General features: G+C 44.9%; 1 long non-coding RNA gene across 1 annotated transcript; it reads left to right on the plus strand.

Annotated features, from left to right (window-relative positions):
* Positions 1–10,573: 10,573 nt before the first annotated feature.
* On the plus strand, positions 10,574–19,563 carry LOC140688806 (uncharacterized). The gene is made up of 3 exons (XR_012063641.1): positions 10,574–10,710; positions 12,164–12,258; positions 19,001–19,563. It is a non-coding gene; the product is annotated as an uncharacterized lncRNA (long non-coding RNA).
* Positions 19,564–20,252: the final 689 nt, after the last annotated feature.

A 20,252-nucleotide genomic window follows, 5' to 3' on the forward strand; every position in this document is an offset into this window, starting at 1 on the left:
CCCCGGGAAGGGCTTCTGACTTGCAGCCCCGGCGCTGGGCGCTCCGCGCGCTCGTTGAGCTCCGGCGCGTTGCACGGTTCAGCCCTTCACCCGGTGCCCGCGGAGCATTGCTGCGTCCCAGCAGACGGACACGCGCACAAGTCTGTTCTAGTCAGGGTTACACGTGACACTTCTAGGAAGTGGAAGAATGGAGACAACGGCAGGGCAATGTATTTTTTTGGGTATTGAAGATAGAAATTTCAACCAAACAGTGCACTCCGGGCTCATTCTCTACTTAACTCTGGGTAGCTGAGTTCTAGTCTGTATCTTTAAGATACTGTGACGGCCATTTCAAAAATCATAGTGGCCGACACGATAGTTATTTCTTGCATTCCTCTGCAGCTGAGTAAGCCAAATCTCCAGTGCTACGTCATCTGTGCAGAGTCTTACAGATGGGACTTTAAAAATAAAATAATGGGAGCTGAATGAGAATAAAGGGGGGGCTTCAACAGCCAAAAACAAACACATCTGTAAAACTCTATCATCTTGCATCCATAATTTTTTTAATGCGCTCCGTTGCACCAACCCCTCCTTTCGCACAGAGGCTGCTGACAGCGCAAATGTTGACGTGCCGTTGAAACAGTCCCCGTACCAGCCTGTGAGCGGGTTAAAGGCGGGAAGCTGGTGTATGAGCGCTGCAGGGAGGCGACCGGGCATCGGCCGGCCCACCCTCCGAATCAGCTGAAATTCCCCTTCTGCGTCTCTTCCTTTTCCCTTTCTGAAGCCTAATTTTCCTTTTTTTAACCTGGAACATACTGATTCCACAAAAGTCTTTATTAATAGCTCTTCTCTGCAGGTTTTGTTTGTTCCTGAAAAATTAGGTTTTCATGGAATTTGCTTTGGTGAGTGAGCAGTCTTTAGAACGCCCTCTTGCTCAAAGTGGGTGCTCCAGATCTGATGGGGTAAAATGAATGACTGTGTTTTACTTCGGGTAAAGGCACCTTTTCAATTACACAGCTTGGAATAAGAAAGTTTTAAGGAGAGGTTATAGAGAGAGGGCTCACATTTGAAATCCGTTCTAGCTCTAAGCTCCTTCTCTGCCATCCTTTTTGGGTCATCTTGTTTAAAATGTCAAAATTAGTCTGAATATAGCATGAAACAAGCCTAATCTCTACGTAGTGAAGGAGAAAAGTGTAGCCGTCAGCATGTGATAAAACTATCCAAAGTACGTTAAACCTGAAAACCAGTCAGCAAAACATCCACAAAAGTACTGAAAGTTTACCTGGTGGGGGGAGGGGTGGGGGATATTTGGGGGAGAATTTGCTGTCTCCCACTGGAAGATAAGTTTCACAGGACAAGAGTCGCGTCTGTCTGTCTGCCACTGTGGACCTGACTGCTGGGAGGTACAGACTCAAGAAACACTTGCTGATTAAATGATATTTTATTCATTTTTCTTCTATTTAGGTGTTCACAAAGAGCAAGTATTGCTTTTTTCATCATAAAAATCAAGATTAAAAAAAATAAACTGTACCATATGGCATACTGCAGTACCTCCATAAATCCTTGCTGAGAGACTGAATCCAAGCAAAGACCATGAAATCGGCCAAACTGTGACACCTGAGTCACTTCTGCTGTAGGAAAACCAGGACAAAACTGGAAACCTAAGACGGGCGCGCACGGATCACCTGTGATCCCGCCCTTCCCGGTGTCTTCTGTGATTATCCTCCTGCGTAAGGGCCCGGTGCTTCTCAGGATGAGCTCATCCAGGGCCTCTGCTCCGCTCCAGCCGTGTCTCCGTCGCCATCTCCCTGCGTTCCCTCTTCTCTCTCCCTCCAAAGCTGGTCCTCCACCCAAGGCCCCGGTTCCGACCCCTCCTCCCGTGCCGGGGCCTTGTTCCCCCAAGCACCCCCCTCGCTGGTGGAGCACAGCTCCTTCCCCACCGCTGCTGCCGCTCAGTCCACAGCTGTGCACAGCTCGTGTCGCCTAAAAGTGAAAACGCAGACCCCCAGCACCCAAACAGTCGATGAAATTCTTGACCATTTAGCACCTTCCCTCCACCTCCTAAAGGTGTAAGTCATCACTGAAGCCCAGGTGGTATCTGAGACCTGCGGGGAGGCGAGTACGGCGGATGGAGGCAGCGTTGGGAGCAGCCCCGAAGCAGCACGGACGCCGCCCGCGAGGTTTGGCCGCGCGCCCTCCCCTGGGCACCTGCTGCCGACTCGCTGCTTGAGTTTCCAGTTCACGATTCTGACTGTTGTATCGGCCTCATGCGGCCCCGGGTCGTCCCTAAATGGGACAGTTGGTAATCAGCCTCGTTACGCCCCTGTGGTCCACGACCAGCTATGACCTTCCCCCGGCTACATCACAACTGGAAACAGTTGCCCAGTCGTGGGTTGCTGATAAACCAGGACAAAATTTTTGTTTCCTAATCACTCATTTTTCTGCCTAGATCACATGCTTCAGTTTCTGCCTGCACCACGCAAGAGAGGATTTCGGACTTCCCCAGAGGGCTTTTAACTTCAGTGACAGTCTTCACCTCCTTCACAGCGCTCCTCTCTGAATCATTCTTTATTCTGGACCGGAGACCACAGGGGGCTTCCTGGAGGCCAGCTGAACACCACAGGTGTGTTTCTGCACGGACATGGTTCTAAGCGGTGTGTCTTTCAGTCAGCGACCTGACACGGGCAAGCGCACTTCACCTCGTGCCTGTCGCACCCTTCCTGCTACTTTACACTTGGCTTCAGCACTTGCCTGGCTCTTCCAGGGGCTGAGTTTGTAGCTCCTGTCTAGACTCTCTCTCCTTTGAGGTACCTTCCCAGTTCGGGTACTGCTCCTGGTTTTCGTTTTGTTTTTTAAATTACCGTTATGACCTCTCTTTCTGTCCCTCCCCCCTCAAGTTCTTCCAACCCTGCGCCCTCATCGCATCTTTGAGTGACGTTCTCTGTAAAGATCTGCTTGGAGATGTGCCTCTCCCCTGGCCGCCCTCACCGCCGGCAACCTCCGCAGCCGGACACGGCCAGCTGCCGCCTCGGCCTGGCGGCTCCCCGGAGTCTGCCCCGCGGGTTCTGCCGCGCATTTCTAAGTGTGCATTTGGCATCTTTACTCGCTGTTCTGAGCAGCCTTAAATTCGACTTGCACAGACTAATTTTTTTTCCTTTTTAGCCTTGAAACCTAGTCCTTTTCCGACATTCATTCTCTGGTCATCACCATCTCCTAACCACCTGGGCTCAAAATACCAGTTATCCGTATCTTCCCCTTGGGTCCCTCTGTTGTCAAGTTCTGTCGAGTTCTGCTTATTTCCACTTGTTACCGTTCTTTACCCAGAATTCCACTTCCCTCCTATGAAGCTCTTACAAAATCAGCCTTTCCTTATTTGCTTATTTCCTTACTATTACCCTAATTTGATAGTGTTATTTATCAGTAGTTAGCAAACAAAAGTTTAAGTTCTCTACAAAATAATACACACCCGGTATTTTCTAGACAAACTACCAGTCTTTTCAAACGGATACAGCCTTTTGAAGACGCTAAGCCATATGCACAAAGCCCACCCTCCCTCCCCTTGTTGAGTCTCGTGGGGGCCCCTCTCCCAAGCCCGAGTGCCTCACAGCCCCTCTCTCCTCCTTACAGAGCCATGTCCAAGGAGCATCTTACCTTGCACTCGGGTGTAAAGGGAAGCGTGTCATCTTGATTATTAAGGAATTGCTGAGGGATTGATCACTCTTTTTGTCATGCAGCTTAACAGACAAAAGTTTTATTTTCAATTCTGACTCTGTGGTTGTATGCTCTACAACAATACTCATTACTTAATTAATTCTCTCGACAAGTTAATAAATTACTCACCTCTCTCCAAAACCAATTCTTTTCTCTCCTTATTCAATTTAGAAGCCATTTCCAGATTAAATTTTCTGAAGCCTGATTCCATTCATTTTTCTCCCCTGTTCAGAAGTATATTACGATGGTCTCCTCTTGTACATAAAATAACATCCAACTCCAGGGTAGGCCATTCAGTTCCCCCCACTGTGTGAATCCAAACTTCTTTCCCAACCTGATGGTACTGACTGACAGGCGGCACACTTTACAGCCAAACCCAAACTTTCACCTTCCACCCCAGGAAGACATGCTTTGCAGTGGCTTCCCACAACCACCATCTCCAGGCGTCCCCAGCCTTGCCTAGTGTTGTCCCCATGAACACGGGCGCAGCCATGAGTTTCTTCTAACAGTGAGGATATAGCAGTGGGCACAGAGACCAGTGACGGCATGTGGTCACACGGACAGTGCCGTGTCACTGTCTTGTTAGAGTCTATCTTTCCCTGACTAGGTTTAAAGACGGACATTGTCATGTTGTGGGTTCCATGTTGGGTGGTCCCCATGGGGAGGAGAGGGCGCCTCTCCAGGCTGAACACCAATGAGAAACTGAAGTGCTCAGCCCCTCAACTGCAAGGGATGGACGGAAGTGGATCCTTCCCGAGTCTCAGGTGATGCTGCAGTCCTGGCCAAACCCGTGCCTGCAGTCTTGTGAGACCCTCAAGAGAGGACTCAACAAAGCCATTCCCAGAGTCTAGGCCCACAGAACTGGGAGGTGATGTGTGTTGCTTTGAGCTACAGATTAGTGACAATTTCTTACACAGCAGTAGAAAACAAAGCACAGCCTTGACTTAACTCAGATCTGAAAAGTATTTCTGCATGTGATCAGGAATTTTAGTTTCAATTCAGTGCCACGTACCTGGAGGGATCCCCTTGTGTGTTGGAAAGCCATCTTTCCCGTTTCTCAACCCCAGTGCCACCTGGTTGGGCCTGCTCCTGAGAAACATACTTCTTTCACATTTTTATTTTGGACGCGTATCTCCTCTTCTAGACCCTAACCTTTTAAAAGACAGGATTTGTGTTTGATTCATCTTCAGTATCAAGGGATCTAGCACACTACTCTGCATGTGTTAGTAGCTCAATAAATATCTTTAATAAATTAATAAAACTTTACAAAATCTTTGAGCCTAAAAATTTACATACTGGAAGATTAAAATATGTACTTAACTTTCTGTTTCAAAAAAAAAAAGACGACAAAGCTCATCTGATTGGACTAGAAAATGTTGCAGATAAATAGACTTAAATTTCCATTTATTTATTTTTTCTGAATCTGCTCTAATGGCTTTGCACTGTGAAATATAAGAAGTTTTAAAAAGAATGATAGAAATGTATAGTGTTGAGGGAAATAGATTAATATTCATATAAGTTAATTTTTACATAAATGGTGACAGTTTTCCTAAAGCTTTCACAAGGTCCCGAATATTAAAATAAAGGTTAAAGCAGCTTAACTTCATTTCCTGGTGGTCTGTGATGTCTCAGTCTTCTACTGATAACGGACTTTCTATCTGCTCTACTCAGAACTGCTGTCTGTATCTGTAGAGTGATTTTGATTATCAAACTCATGAGCATCGGTTAATAATTTAACTTTCTTTAGCTCTGCAAGACAAAATTTGTAGAAGTAGTAGGTGATGTGAAATAAATATTGTATTTAACATGAAGACAGTCCAGACTGTGCATATGTTTTGCAGAACATCCCCCTTGTATGTGATAGGTAGCTATGCTCTCAAAGAATTGCTAAACACTAAAGGGATTGTAATGATGTTCACCATCACACATGGTGATGCTATTCTAACACAAGGGGATTCAGGAATGCATTCTGCTAGGCATGTAATTTCATGTCTGATTATTACATGTATATTCTACACTCATTGGCTAACTCCCTAGCAGTAGTAAGTGCCAGTATATCCAGAGATGCTAAATTGTTCTGAAAGCTGTTTAAATGTAACTGAGATTCTGAACGGGTTTCTAAACGGTCAGTGATTTAAAATTACTCACTTGCAGGACTCTGGCTTAACAAAAGAACATTTTCAGATCTTCCCTATGTGGCCCAGGAAGAACTAATAAACATCGCAGCAAATTTGTTTTACATGCAAATCTAAAGTGCTAATAATAGGGTTAAAATGATCTTTTGCGATCAGAGATTTAAAAGTGGAACTCTGTATCTCAAGAAATCTCTAAAAAACAAATAAAGGGAATACAAGGCTCACACCAATTGATGCTTTAGTCGCTAATATGCTGCTTTCTGGCATGAAACATACCATTAGCATTCAGAAAAGTCTATCAAGTCAGTCTACATCCAAAGTGTGTTCATTTGCTAGAATCTGTGTTGTCATTTTGGGAAAGTACTTTAAAGCATGCATCCGACAAGCATGTGAAATGCTCCTGTCAAAAAAGTCATAACACGATATTTAAAAGAACACATTAAATTCTACACTATTGTAAGTATGATTTTCATTAATGGTGTTTGCTAAAATACTTGCAAAATATCTTAGTTTTCAACAACCTTTCCTTAAAACAGAGATTTTCAAAGGATATACTCTAATTTTGTGCTTTTCTGCAAAAGGGATAATTTCAGGATTATCATTATATGAATATATTCTTTAAAAAGAAAATGCCTTAAAGTCAATATGCTTATAGTTGTCCATGAATCTCCACACACCTGCGTCCACACATTCTCACACATACAGCTTGCATCCACTTTCCTCTCCTATAAGTCATTCTCCTAAAGAGCGGCTAGAGACATCCAGTAAAATGCAGCCTGGGTCACGCACTCTCCTACTAAATTACTCCATCGCCCCATGACCCTGAGGACAAACTCAAGTTACGTGGCTGCTTCACAACAGCCCTGTGTGACTGGCCCCCCCCCCCCCGACCTCCCTCATCTCACTTCCTTCATCCCTCCTCACTTCAGGTCACAGCAGTCCCAGTGGTCCACGTCCTGGTCCTTGACTGTCCCTGAACATCCGGGACTCACCTCTGCACTGTATTCTAACGCTCATTTCCTTCCTGACATGCAAATCTTTGCTTAAACGTCACCTCCTCAGAAAAGTTTCTTTGGGCTCACCAACCCTAAGGTAGCTGCCGTCCCCCAGCCACACCCATCGAGTCACCCTGTCTAATCTCTTAGCTGTCACCGTCTGTGTATGTGGGTTGTATATACTTATTGTCAGTTACAACCAGCTGGAAACAGACGCAGCGCCTGGCAGAGAGCAGGCGTTTTGAAGGAGTGAGGAGGAAGAGGGCTTGCTGTGGAGGGCTGCCTGCCCCTGCAGGTCTGACTTTCTCTTGCCTTTGCCGGGTGTGTAACCTTAGGCAATTGCTCAAATTCTCCAAGCTGACTCTCCATCAGCAGAAATGAGATCATAATATTTATAACATTTCCTAAGGATTTTTTTGAGTGATAAATGAGATAATACATATTCAGTATTTAACCTGTTGGATGACACATAGAAAGAAGTCAAAACTTGGTTCCCCTTTCATTGTTGCACATTTCACATGCACACATGCATCCACCTATGCGTACAGACAGTGAAACAAAGACAGAGACGGAGGGAGAGAGACCTCCCCAAGACAATGAATAATGGTATCTCATCTGAAGCTGATATTTTATGTCATTTATGAATATTTTAAGATTTATAATGTAACATTTATGAGAAAAGTTAATCTTTTTGATTCATAGACAAACCATTAAAGGCTGTATTAGGATTTTTAAAGAATTTTGTGAGCTTATTTTCAAGTTATTTTTCTCCTTAAATTTTGTCTATGTTTTACTACAAACATAAAGAATCAATAATGCAGAAGTATATGAAAAAAACTTTCAAAAGCACCTCATTACCATCCCAATTGTACAATTATCAGCTTCAGCTTATACTGTCTAGGTTTTTATAAAAGCACACTGACTCAAATGCTCTATTGCTTTTATTACTTCATGGCGCACTGGAAATTAACATAATTTTTTAAATGAAGTGACTGGTGGCCAGACAATAAATGGTATTTGATAAAAGAAAAATATTACTTTTTAAATGTTTTAAAATATGACTAAGTGAGAATTTATGTTTCTATAAAACATACTGAGTTTTCATTTCCCACCAAAATTTAATTATCTCAAATTTAGAATTCGCTCTGATGCTACAAGAGCCTTCTGTTTTGCAATATTATGGGAAACATATTCTCTTTAAATCTTCATTTAATAGGCTGATTTTTAAATTGCAAAATCTAAATAAAAAGGGGGGAGCTTTTATAAAGACATCTGGAGTAGTCAAGGGAAGAAAATGTACAAGAATGAAGGGATTTACAATGTTCTGAGGCAGGTCCTGACAGGTTGCCTTCACCGAGGTAGAGACTGGACTCCGCTGTCCGGACCGGGGTGCAGATGTTGACTTAGGAGTGAGATACAGCGTGAAAGCAAGAGGGCTACGCACCAACCAGCCAAAGGGAGGCTGGGAGAGGGGTGGGGTCACAGAAGGTGCAGAAATGCAACATCATCGCACTTTTGATGCATATAAGCTTTTTTAGTAAAAATGTAGAGGGACAACTATAAAAGAAGGACTGACACCAATTAACTGACCCTTTTATACCACTCAGGGAGAGTTCTCAGATACATTTATTTTTTCAGAAAAGTATATGTCGGACTGAAGAGGGAACCACACCGGCTCTGGCATCCTCTCCCCTCTCTCCACACGAAACATGAAAGGTTTTACTGAAAAGAAGACCACAATGAATAACAACTTGAATTTGCCTAAGTTTTTGTTAATAATCTCTACTAGCTCTGTTTCTCCTCACAAGCTTTAAGGCATAGTGTCAATCCAGCTTGTGGCATTTGGGTTACAAGGGAATATTTCAAAAGTTCCAGGTTAAAGGCGTGGAGTAGAACTGAGTTCTAAAACACTCAGCCCTTCGGATTCAAACTGGCACCCCACCCGTGCTATGTTAAAATATTAATTTATAAAACAAATACGCAGACAGTACCCTGTATATTTGTGTATCTGTCTGATTGCTTGCTAGTCGTAAGATGATGGAAATTGGCTTTTGGTTCATTTTGGGAAAAAATTAAATACCCAGGACGGGAAAAATCAGGGACCTTTTTCTTGTAAATGACAGGCTATTGTTCTGCTGTGGGTATGGCAAGGCTCAAAGTTCCATGTGGCTGGAGCCTAGTCGCATCACCGAAAATTAAAGGCTACACAATGTCCCTACTTAGCTATGGTACTATAACCATCATTACTTTAGGGCTAAAGAGAATTGCAGTGTTTCTCCAGTCCAACCCTGTCATTTAACAGTTGAAGAAACTGAGGCTCAGTTTGACGGATTTGCTCGTCCAAGGCCCCCTTGGCAGGCCGGCAAGGAGGGCGGGGGAAGGAACCCACACCTCCTACGTCCCGGAAGAGAGCCCTTTCCCTTGACTGCCTGACCTCTCCTGACAATGAAAACGGCTCGGATTTCGACTGTGTCAGTGACACTTACCTTCGCTTTGCTTCCTCTGGAATGATAGCTCTGAAGGATCGCAGTGAAGGCGGCGATGATGGTAATTTGGATTTCTACTCTGTCACATGTACCTTGGAACATTCCTAAAAGTTCATCTTCCCCTCACCCTGAAAGTCCACTATAGTTCTCTCTTTCGCTTAAAAGTTAGCAGACAATGAACAAGTATCTCAGAAACACACAACTGAGCATCAGCACTTTTTCCATGGTGTGTTTTTTATATCACTTCCCATTTTGAAAGCAAAATTCCTAATTAAGCTCATTTGGGTAATACAACATCTAGGGCTTTCTTCCCATCAACCCTGCTCAAGCACCTGAAAGTGGACGTACTTCACGTAAGATTTTAAATAATTAATGTAAAAGTAAATATACTCATTTTACATAAATACACTCTCATAAATTCGCCATCTAGAAGTTGTTTGTTCCTTCTTTCTTTCCCCTTCTTTCTTTTTTTCCTTCCTTCCTTCCCCCTCCCTCCCTCCCTTCGCCTCCTTCTTTCATTTTCCCTCTCTCTCTTTACCTCTAAGCCAATTGTGTGTTCTAAATAAATCGCTTTACTTTCCTCTCCCATTTTTCATCTTCACAGTTGCCTTCCTTATGAGCAAACATCAGTTAATATATCCTGACTTACCCCAGCAGTTCACGAAATGGCCAGAAATGGCTTTATTTCAGTCCGCTGACTCTAAGGCAGAAAAAGTGAACGGCTATTGCCTCTTCAGTTTGAGTAAGTTAGGTTAAAAAGGCAATTCCAATTGTATTACCCAGTTATTTTGTAAGAATTAAGATGAATGAGTCCTATAAACTGCGACTTAGTTAATCAGATTAGCGTCCCTTCCCTGCAAGGTTTCCAACAAATGAAGTGAAGCCCAGATGATTTCAGAGCAGCACTCAGCGACCCCGGCGCTGCCTCCCGAGCAGGCTGTTTACGGGGCATCAGAGGGCTGGGTAGAAACACTCAAGTGGAGGAGGCAGAAGTGACGGGGAAAAAAATACTGCCAGTTCCACTGTCCGGCCCGCGGCAGGCCCGCGGCCCGAGTGAGCGGTCTTCCCCCTCGGCTCTGGGCGGCGCGCTGGCTCGGGCGGCAGCCGCACGCGCCGAGCAGCGTCTTCTAACGTGCTCGCCTCCCACGGTCACGTGCGGCCGCAGAACAGACCAGTTAAAACTCCTCGCTCTGCCGCCTTAACCCCTCCATCAGGCCCCCTGGGGCCTCTCCTCGACCGCGAGCCAGGCCGGCCGGCAGCTCCGGCCGCGCCCAGCGCCCGCCTCCGCCGGCGCCACCTGGCGCGCTCTCGCCCTTCCGGAGCCGGGCGCCGGCTGCTCGGTGACTGGTCCAACGTCCCAGCATCCAGCAGCTTTCAGCGCTCCATGACGGCCCTCCTTGAATCGTATCCTTCTTTTAGCCTAAATGACCCTATCTCCCATCTTTGTATTGAGTCCCCTACATCTCTTAGCTTGAATTTTTTTCTTATTTTGGGTTCACGCTTTTACTCTCAAACTTCCTGTGTCAATTGTTTTCAGTGTGTCTCTTGCAAAATTTATCTATACTGGTATTACAGTCTTCCCTGATATTTTTACTTACTACCTGCCTTTAATGGTTAAGTTCATTCCATTCACATTTAGAGTGAAAATAAATATATTTCATGTTTATTACTCATTTTAAATTATTCTTTCCTTTCTTTCCCTTTCTCTTGTTTTTTTAAAAAATTTGGCCAACTTGCTACTTCTTTTTTTTTTCTTTTGCCAGTTTGTATAAATCATGTTTTCCATTCGGTTAATAACATTTACCCTTTTCTCCTGCTCTTCTGTTCCGAGATCTGTGACTCTAGTATTGATTGAAATAGACAAGCACCCCTCACAATAACAACCAAAATATTAAAACTTTAGAAGAATTATACTAGGTCTCTCCGCTGTTTGCAATATGTCATTTCAATTTCAAGAGTTTTTATTTAGCATTAAATCACCTACTACTAGGTGCTTGTGTATTCAGATATAAAGATACAGACTGATAAAGAGATACAGGAGTAGACGGATGGATGGACAGATGGATGGGTGGATGGATGGATGGATCGATCTGCAGACCACCACCTGGTTTCCTCCTCATCTTCCTCTCCATAGAATTATGTTTTGATTGGTTAGAGTCTTTCTTTGAGGATTTTTTCATACAGGGCATTTGGGTAATATGTTTTCTAAATTCTTGTGTATTTTCAAATAAATGACATTTGAGCTGATCATCAGACTCTTGAGTGGTAGCTCCGTTCCTCTCTTTTCCAGCTGCTCTGCCCATTGCTAATGAGATAAAGCAAAGCCAAACACACTGCCCCCTTGTCAGCAGCTTTCATTTCTTCTTGGGGGCTTGTGTGTTTTTAATCCCTCAACTTCAGATTTTCACTAGGATGTGTTCAATGTGTTTCATTATTCAATTTAGTCGAGAACCGTGGAAGACATTTAATTCTACAGACTTGATTCTTATTTCGTGTCAGGAGAACTCTCTGATACAGTTGATGTAATTGTTGCCTGACCTCTTTCTGTTCTTTTTCTCCTTCTGGAAATTCTTTCATTTATATCATATCTTGCAGATTTAGCCTTAAATCCTTCACCTTTCCTCTCACAATTGCCATCTCCCTGTCTGTTTTTGCTTTGTGATTGAAATGCTAACTGTACTAGATCTCACAGAGATCTCACTGTAATTTCTACACCGACCATCTTCTTTTTCAATTTAGATAATATATTATTGCTTACCCCAAAATAATGATTTTTGTTTCATTTCTTTTTGTTATTGTTTTAGCACAAGAAAACTTTTGAATATCAAGTGCTCTGAATATTGTTTCGTTTTCTCAGATTTTCGTCTGTCGCCACCAGCAGTTCTAATTCCCTGCAAGTGTCTCCCCCTGATTCTGCCTGATACCTTCTCCGCAGCTGCTGGGAAATTTTAGGTAGGTTGTTACTTCTTTTCTTGCTATGTCATGGTTCTCAGGACTAGAGGTCAGAGTTTCCTAAATGACTAGAATCCCATTGGTGAGAAAAGCAGAAGACTTCTGGCACCCAGTCCGGAGGCACAGAACACCTGTTCTTTGCCAAAGCCCCTGGAGTAAGTTTCCTCATTCTGTAGTTTCACCGAACTCTCCCAGCCCCGAGGACACATCTGTTTCCTTCTGGGTCCCCTAGGGCTCTGGGACACCTTGCATACTTACTCAGAATGAGGTCCACCTTCTTCTTAGGAGTTCCGAGAATATAAAAAGATGACAATCATGAGAGAAAAAAAATTTTTTAGTTACAGGATAAGTCCAGAAGATATAATGTCAACCTTCTACTTGTGGGTCGGCACACCTCTGAAAACTAGGGTCATCCTAGGCTCTCCTACTCTCTGCACCTCTCACCCAGGCAACGATCACTTCCTCCAGGAGCTCACCTGCCCCAGTTCCCTCTGCTGTGATCTAGCGGATGCCACATCCCTATTCTGCTGGGTGTCCACGGGTTCTGAAACCTCTTTGGCCAAGAGTCCAATGGCTTGGAGTGGGAGCTGGTAGGGAAGGGCAGGTAACCCTGCTGCCGGAATCCTTGCTCGCAGCATGTATTTTCCATAGCTCTCCAGTCACAAGCTGGCCAAATGCCACATTCACTCAATCGAGAAACATCTGGCCACCTGCTGTGATACCAGAGAATGATGCCTGAATTTTTTTCCCTTCAACTAACTCACACGTTCAGGGGAGACAGGTGTAAGGGTCTCCTTTCTTTCACAACATAAGTGGTACCTTGGTCAGTGGTGAGTGTTGGACCCAAGTAGCTGAGCTGCTCTAAGGATGTTCTATAAAGATTTATAATGAAGCCAATAAACCTGAGATGCTAGACATCTGCACCAGTTGACGAGGAAGCCCTTATAACACAGGCTAGAACAAGAAGAGCACGGCTCTCCAGTACAGTCACTCTCGGGCAAAGTGCTACTAGCTTGTCCCCATGTTGCTGAACACTTATAACCTACAATCTCCAAAATAAATATAAAAGTCTACATCCAACTTCATAAAAGTTTTCAAGGTAGTTCCCATTGAGAATTTTTCCCTACAAAATTTTTTCCTGGCTTTTGTTGAAGTTTGGATTTTAACTTGTTTTCAAAATATGCAATTATAATATGGAATATATTTTTCAAATTCTATTTCTGTCCTTCACCCATGACAGTGGACTTAGAATCACACCATCTTGTTATAATCATTTGTTTTAGCTTGTTAGTAACCTGGTGCATCATTGACAAATACAGAGCTGTTGTGACCAAATTCATGACCTTTATTTTGCAGAAATTAGAGCATCCAAACACATTATGGTTTCAAGATATGGTAAAAGTTGGAAAACATCTTTGGTAGCACACAGTGAGATCTCAAACATAATGCTGTGTAATGCTGCTCACTTCAGTTTAGTTTGGTATTTTCAGTGATTTAATATATGATTTATAAGGCCAACTTAAGGCGTGGCTTTGAAGCAAAACCTTTGTGGAGTGCGGGGTGCTGGTGAAAATTTGTTTTAAGACATAGAACGACACCACTGGCTGTCAGAAGCAAGCCACCAAAGTGCCCTAACTCCCTGCCGGGCTGCGAGGGTGGGACAACGCGTACGCGGGGGGAGGGTGACAGGTCCCGCGTTTAAAGAGGCGTATTCACAGCGCTGAAAACATGTGCCAGGAGGACATCACAGTTACAAAATTGGAAGCAAACTGAAGGCACTGCTGTGTTAACAGCACTTCTCGTGTTTAAACTTCCTCTCCTATCAGACACCCAGACCACTTGGGGATCATAAATCATACTGATGAAGCAACAGTCTACAAGCTCTTAGTCGTGCTGCTGAGGCTCTGCACACAGAAAAGGCCGCTCGTCCTCAGAACTTGTCAGTCCTAGCCGAGACAAGTGCCGCCCCTTCCAGGGTGGAAGAGGTCCAGTGCGACCAGCTGCTGCCAAGTAACCGCTTCCCTTCGAGAGTGATGTCACATCAGGGCTCTGTGTTGGTTCTGCTGCTGCCTGGCTGAACGTCAGGCAGCAACAGCTGCTGGATCATTCTTGGTGAGTGGGAACCCATGCTGCTGGGCCAGTGAATGGCCTGTCAACACATGAGCCTCGGTGCTGGCATGAAGGTGGCTGATGATGGAAGCTGGCTGCAGTCAAGTGGCTGAGCTGTTCTATTTTGATTTTTAGGGCCTCTGATCCCCAATGTACCACCTCTATCTTAAGATCCTTTAGTGCGATGTTGGGATTTGCCAGACCCTATGAGTTTGTGGGTCTGTCAGAAGCCAGCTCCCAGTGGGTGTCTCTGGCCCCATGATCATTCACTGGTCTGTGCTCAGGTGCATGTCTGGAGCTGTTTCTCAAAAGGTGGCATCCTTTTGGTCCAGACCATGGAAATCTACAGTGTGACTCTCCAGTTGGGACTTGCCATGAACTTCTCGGTGGTGTATTTTTATAGGCACTTTTCCCTAAAATAAGGTCCACCAGGTCCTGTGGCTCCAGTCGCAGGGTCAGTTGCAGTGCAGACAGGGCCTGTTATGGAATCACGTACTGCTCTAAGCCCTGCTCAGAAGTTTCAGTGCATTCTGAGTTGCATGGATTGAGCAGCACTCCCAAGTGTGGAATTTGCTTCTTTCTTAGTAGTTGGATGGGAGGCACTAAGTGTGATGATCTTTTTACCTTTAGAGAGAGCATCTTGACAGCTTAAGACCCCTGCACCCGTAAGACCTACGCTGATGTGGAATCCTCCTCCATCTCTGCAGGTTTTGTCTCCACCTTCTGAATATCATGTGTCTTAGAAATTCTTCTAATGTATGTGCTCCTCCACGTGCAACTGGTCAGATTATCACGGTGCCATTGATAAAATGGGCTAATGTATTCTGAAGAATATCAAGATGGTTCGGACTTTGGGGACCATACTGTGACAGTGGGCATAGCGATTTGCCCAGCCCTGGGTCAACGTATATGTATACAGCCTTCTGTCCCAGGTGACTGCAAACTATGAGGATGGAAAAGCTTGCCTTTGTCAAATCAATGACCACATATGTTATGTGCACGAGGCCTTGCTAATCTGCTCCCGCAAAGACAGTACCTACGCACAGTGTCTGTAATTGAGGCATAAACATACTCAAGTTGTGGTAGTCCACTGTCATGCTCAAAGATCCACCCAACTTTTGTAAATTGGTAAAAAAAAAAAAAAGAGAGAGAGAGAGAGAGAGAGATCCTGAGAACTACCTTCCACACGTTCTTAGGTCTTGAGTAGTGGCAGCAAGTTGCCGATTCCCAGAATGTAGCACGTTTGGGGTCTCCTGGCTTTGCGTGGGGTGGGAGGGCGGTTGCAGAGTTTCCATTAGCCCTCCTTCTTACAATGGCTGTGCCCCAAGAGCCCAAGGGAGTGATGTGGGGTTTCTTCCAACGACAAAGTCTTCCTTCTCTGATTCCCCGGGACAAGGAAACAGCGTCCCAGCGTGAGCCCAGGGGCCTCGTAGACCCAGAGTGAGTGGCACCAGCCCTGAAGCCGTGCTTACAGCTCTCTCTCACCCCCACTCCAGCAGGAGGACATGAGATTACTTCCAGCCCCTGTTATTCTCCATCAACCTAGGTTCTGTGTCCACCCGTCCTTGACTTGGCTGGGTGTCCTTTCCCCACTGAACGATGGAGTGAGCAAATGGCCACAAGCCTTCCAGGGAGGAACAAGGGATTGTTTGCTACAAACTCACCACACTCGTGGAGGCTGCTGCCCACCGAGGCCCTGGCCTCTCATCTACTCGGGGGGCTCCAGCCTGAAAGCTGCCCCAAGTCCTGTAATAGACAAGAGGCTGTGAGTCTTTGCTGAGCCAGGTGCCCTGACATCGCTGATCGTCCCTCCCTGAGTCTGGTGGCTTGTACACGTTGAGCCGAACCCTGCCTCAGCTGAATGCCATACGCACGATCAGAGCACTGGGGAACAGGTGATCGACCTCTTCTGTTGAGTGGTGGCAACTTCTCAGCGCTCCAGTGTCTGAGCCCCCGTTCATCTTGTCCCCCGGGAAGTAGGGGCTTCACAGCACCCAGACCAGAGGCGCTAGTTCTGGCCACCGCGGCCTCGTCACACCCGCTGGGGGGCCTGGTCGGGCACCGCCCTCGGGAGTCTCCGCTCCTAGGTCACTGTCTAAAGGGACAGGGCTCTACTCTGCTTGGTTCTGAACAGTTTTAGATCCTCTGCGTAGGGCACAGTGTCCCCTGCGCCCAACCATTCCATCACTCCACAGCCTGACTCACTGAGCCGGCCGTGCCTACCCCCACAGCAGGGGTAAGAACAAACAAAAGTGTGTGTGTGTGCGCGCGTGTGCGTGCGCGTTTCAGATGGAGCGGAAGAGGTTGTGCGGGAAGAGCTCTCTCAAACTCCGTTCTCTCCTTTTTTGTTGACGTGGAGTTGATGTATAATATTACATAAGCTGCAGGTGTACAACACAGCGATTCACAATTTTTAAAGGCCATACTCCATTTATAGCTATTACAAAATATGTGCTATGTCCCCCATGCCGTACAATGCACCCTTGGAGCTTATTTTCTTCTTAATAGTGTGTGTTTTGTTTCTTTTACACAGCGCCTTCCGACTCACCTGCTCACTGACGCCCAGCACTGGGACACACAGAATCTCGGTCTCTGGGCTGCCTTCGGGTTCCCCCCCAGGGATCTGACAGCACGCACTGAACCTGGCTGTCAGAATATATATCGATTTCTAAAAGGCACTTAATAGGTTTCTTATGATATTCTTGCAGATAAAATGAGTGAAAATTGAGTGGCTTTGTGTAACTGCCCACAAAGCTTACCAAGCTCCGCATCACTGTCACCCTAGTTAGGTTTCTTGAGACATGTACTGGGTTCTGCCGTCTTCGACATTTTAATCAATGACTTGGATAAAAATAAAGGTACACTTATCAAAGCAGAGGCAGATAGAAAAATATTAGGACTTAAAAATAGATTTAAATCATGGTACAAAATTAATAAGGTGAAATTTAGAGAAGTACGCCGTGTTAGAATTCTACTGTGGCTGAGAGACCATGCAGTTGAAACCTCCGGTTTTGGGGGTGAGGAAACTGACGCCCAGAGAGCTGAGGCGACGCGCCCATGGCCCCTCGGCCTGCTGTGCCAGACTCAGGCCTGAATCCTCGATGGTCTTCCCAGTGCCACGTGACCTATGCTCTGATTTTTCTCACTCAGTAATACCTGTAGATATCCTCAAAATCATTCTCAAAAGTTGATTTTTTAAATGTTTAAATTTTTTAAATAATTTGAAATAATTCTTACATTTTCAAGCATCTGAGGAATTTAATCATACTGCTTTCAAATATCTCTTTACTTTTTTTCATGCCGTATTTGACTTGTTAAATTTTTTTATATCTGAAGAGATTTTGCTGTTGACAAATTTACATATTCCTAATGGTAAAAAAGTATTTTCAAAACAGGTTGACATTTCAACTTCCAAAAACAGATGAGAATTTATCCCACATAGTATGTTCCTCAAAAATCTGCCACAGACATCTTCCGTGCACTCAGAATCCATCTTGCCTGAGTCCAAAACTCCTATCTGCTTGTTCTGATGAACAGTTTGGCGTTAAAATCTTCTGGAGCCATGAGGCATCTATCAAACTGCTCTTGATCTTTTATTTGTCTCTCTCTGCCCCTCAGACACTGAGACATTCCATCACTGTGTCACTTTCCATTTACTCACACAGGATTAGTCTGTTTTCTTCACTGTTGTTCTTGTTATGGTTTTTTAAATTCTTTCTTTCTTTTTTTGATGGAGGTGTGTTCGGCTTACAGTGTCGTGTTAGTTTCTGGTGCACCACGTAGTGGTTCATCATGTATATAAACGTACATAGATTACTTTTCGCTTTCTTTTCCATTCTGGGCCATTGCTGGGTGTGAGTGCAGTCCCCTGTGCCGCACAGCAGGACCCTGCTGTTTATCTGCTTTACACATAGTAGTAGTGTCTGCACACGCCCAGATTTTTAATTTGCTGCATTCTGAATAGATTTCTGAAACTACGCTTACCAACGAAGAGCCCTTTGTCTTGCTCCAGACGCACACAAGCCCCTTGCAGTGGTACACGACGGACAAGGCAGACATGGAAAAGCCATGGGCTTTTTGTTTGTTTGCTTGTTTGTTTGTTTTTGGATTTTTTTTTAGCAAGAATAAGTCTCCAAAATGTGATCTGACTTCACCAAAAGCTCATTGTGCCTCAGACGGCACCAGCAGCCGCGAAGCGTTTGGGTGGAGAGCGGCCTTGTTGCGCTCCGTTCTGCCACCACAGACCGCTTCTGGAACACTGACCCGGCGCTGGGCGGGGATGTGCCTTCACAACACACAGCCCTCTCATCACAGGACCATCTGCGGGGGGAGGATCTGAAAATCACGACTGAAACCGAATAGCTGTTAAAAAAGACGAGGCGCGGCTTCACCTGGTGGAAACACGCGCTTTAGTTATGTGTGTGCTTGCTTGTTTGATGGTGCGAGACGTTCTGAAATAGCCACGAAGTGGGCCCATGACTTCCTTTCCATCATGCTCCATTCAGTCTGAACTCATCTAGATTTTCTGTAATGAAGGGACTCTGGTAAAGCTGAATTTTCTTTCCGATTAAAAAGGCCATTAATCCTCTTTGCTTTTATTAATCTAAAATGACTCAATGCCTTTTTTTTTAAGAAACCACAAAGAGGTACACTTCTGTGCTCAGCGCCTGGATGTGTTACCCCCCGAGCCAAGCGATGCAAACCCCAGGAGCACTTCTGTCCCTTTGGCCGTTGGGCTACACAGGCAGCCTGCGGTGGAAACTCCATCTGCGTGTTCCTAGTCCACCCAGCCTGAGTGTCTGCGGATTTAAGAGTTGCCCCACTGTAGCCACAGGCTTGTTTTATATCTGTGAAAGGATTTTATTTCAAAGCACAATTTATTTTATTAATACGTAGTATCTTATTTCCACCTGGTGTTAGTAGGTAGCTGAAAAAGACATTGGAAGTAAAGTGTGCGTCTTCTCTTTCTTCTCTTGGAATGTCCTCTTTTTCCACAATGAGACCCATTTTAGAGCTATTAGAAAAATTGGGTCGAATGTATTTTATTAGTTAAACCATTCAAAGACTATATGCATTCATAGAAAGAAAGCCTTGATCAGACCTTTGCTAAGAGGGAAACTTCAAATATTGTTAAACCATCCAGAAAGCCAAGTTCTCTGATACGACTGATATTAAAATAAAAAATATAGTAACTCACACTGATTTTTGTCAGTGAAATGAGAGAAGATCGTTAAAGAGTTAAGTTTAAAAACAAAGCAAAGTGTAAACCCTGATGGCCGCCTTGCCCTGTGGTCTAGACTTCAACAACAGCGCTCCGCGCGGGACGGCCCTGGGGCGTTACATTTACAAGGTGGACAGTAGACCCCACAGAGCACTTAGGTATAAAAAAGCATAAATTTCTTTGTTTTTATAATTCAACCAAATCTGTTAGGAGACTCTAATTCATTATCAGAAAACGTAACAATTGTTGACCTTGAGGAAACTTAGTAAATGTAAATGCATGTTTAACCCAGTCATCTCCAGTTTCCGACAAACCTCTTTCTTCCTTGGATGCATCTAATTTAGGGAGATTGCGTCCCAAGGTCTTGGGGTTGCTGTTGAGGGACACGTGCTGGTGTCCACGAGCTGGCTGACTCCCCTCCTCCTGGAGCCACGGAGTTGGCCTCATTGCTATTAATCCACACATCCTCTACCCACCTCCGTCTAATTTCTCTCCCCTCACCATTTCTCACCCCTCTCAGAGGCAGGGGAAATTTCTGGGGGCCCCCGCACAACACTTTGCACAGGACAGTCCAAGGAGCTGGTCAGATCCCATCTGTCCAGATTCAGCATGTGGACATTTCAGACCGCCTGTTGCTGATGTTCAGGATTATCTGGAGCTGTGT

This window comes from Vicugna pacos, chromosome 23, assembly GCF_048564905.1.
Source record: "Vicugna pacos chromosome 23, VicPac4, whole genome shotgun sequence".
In the NCBI taxonomy this organism is placed as follows: domain Eukaryota; kingdom Metazoa; phylum Chordata; class Mammalia; order Artiodactyla; family Camelidae; genus Vicugna; species Vicugna pacos.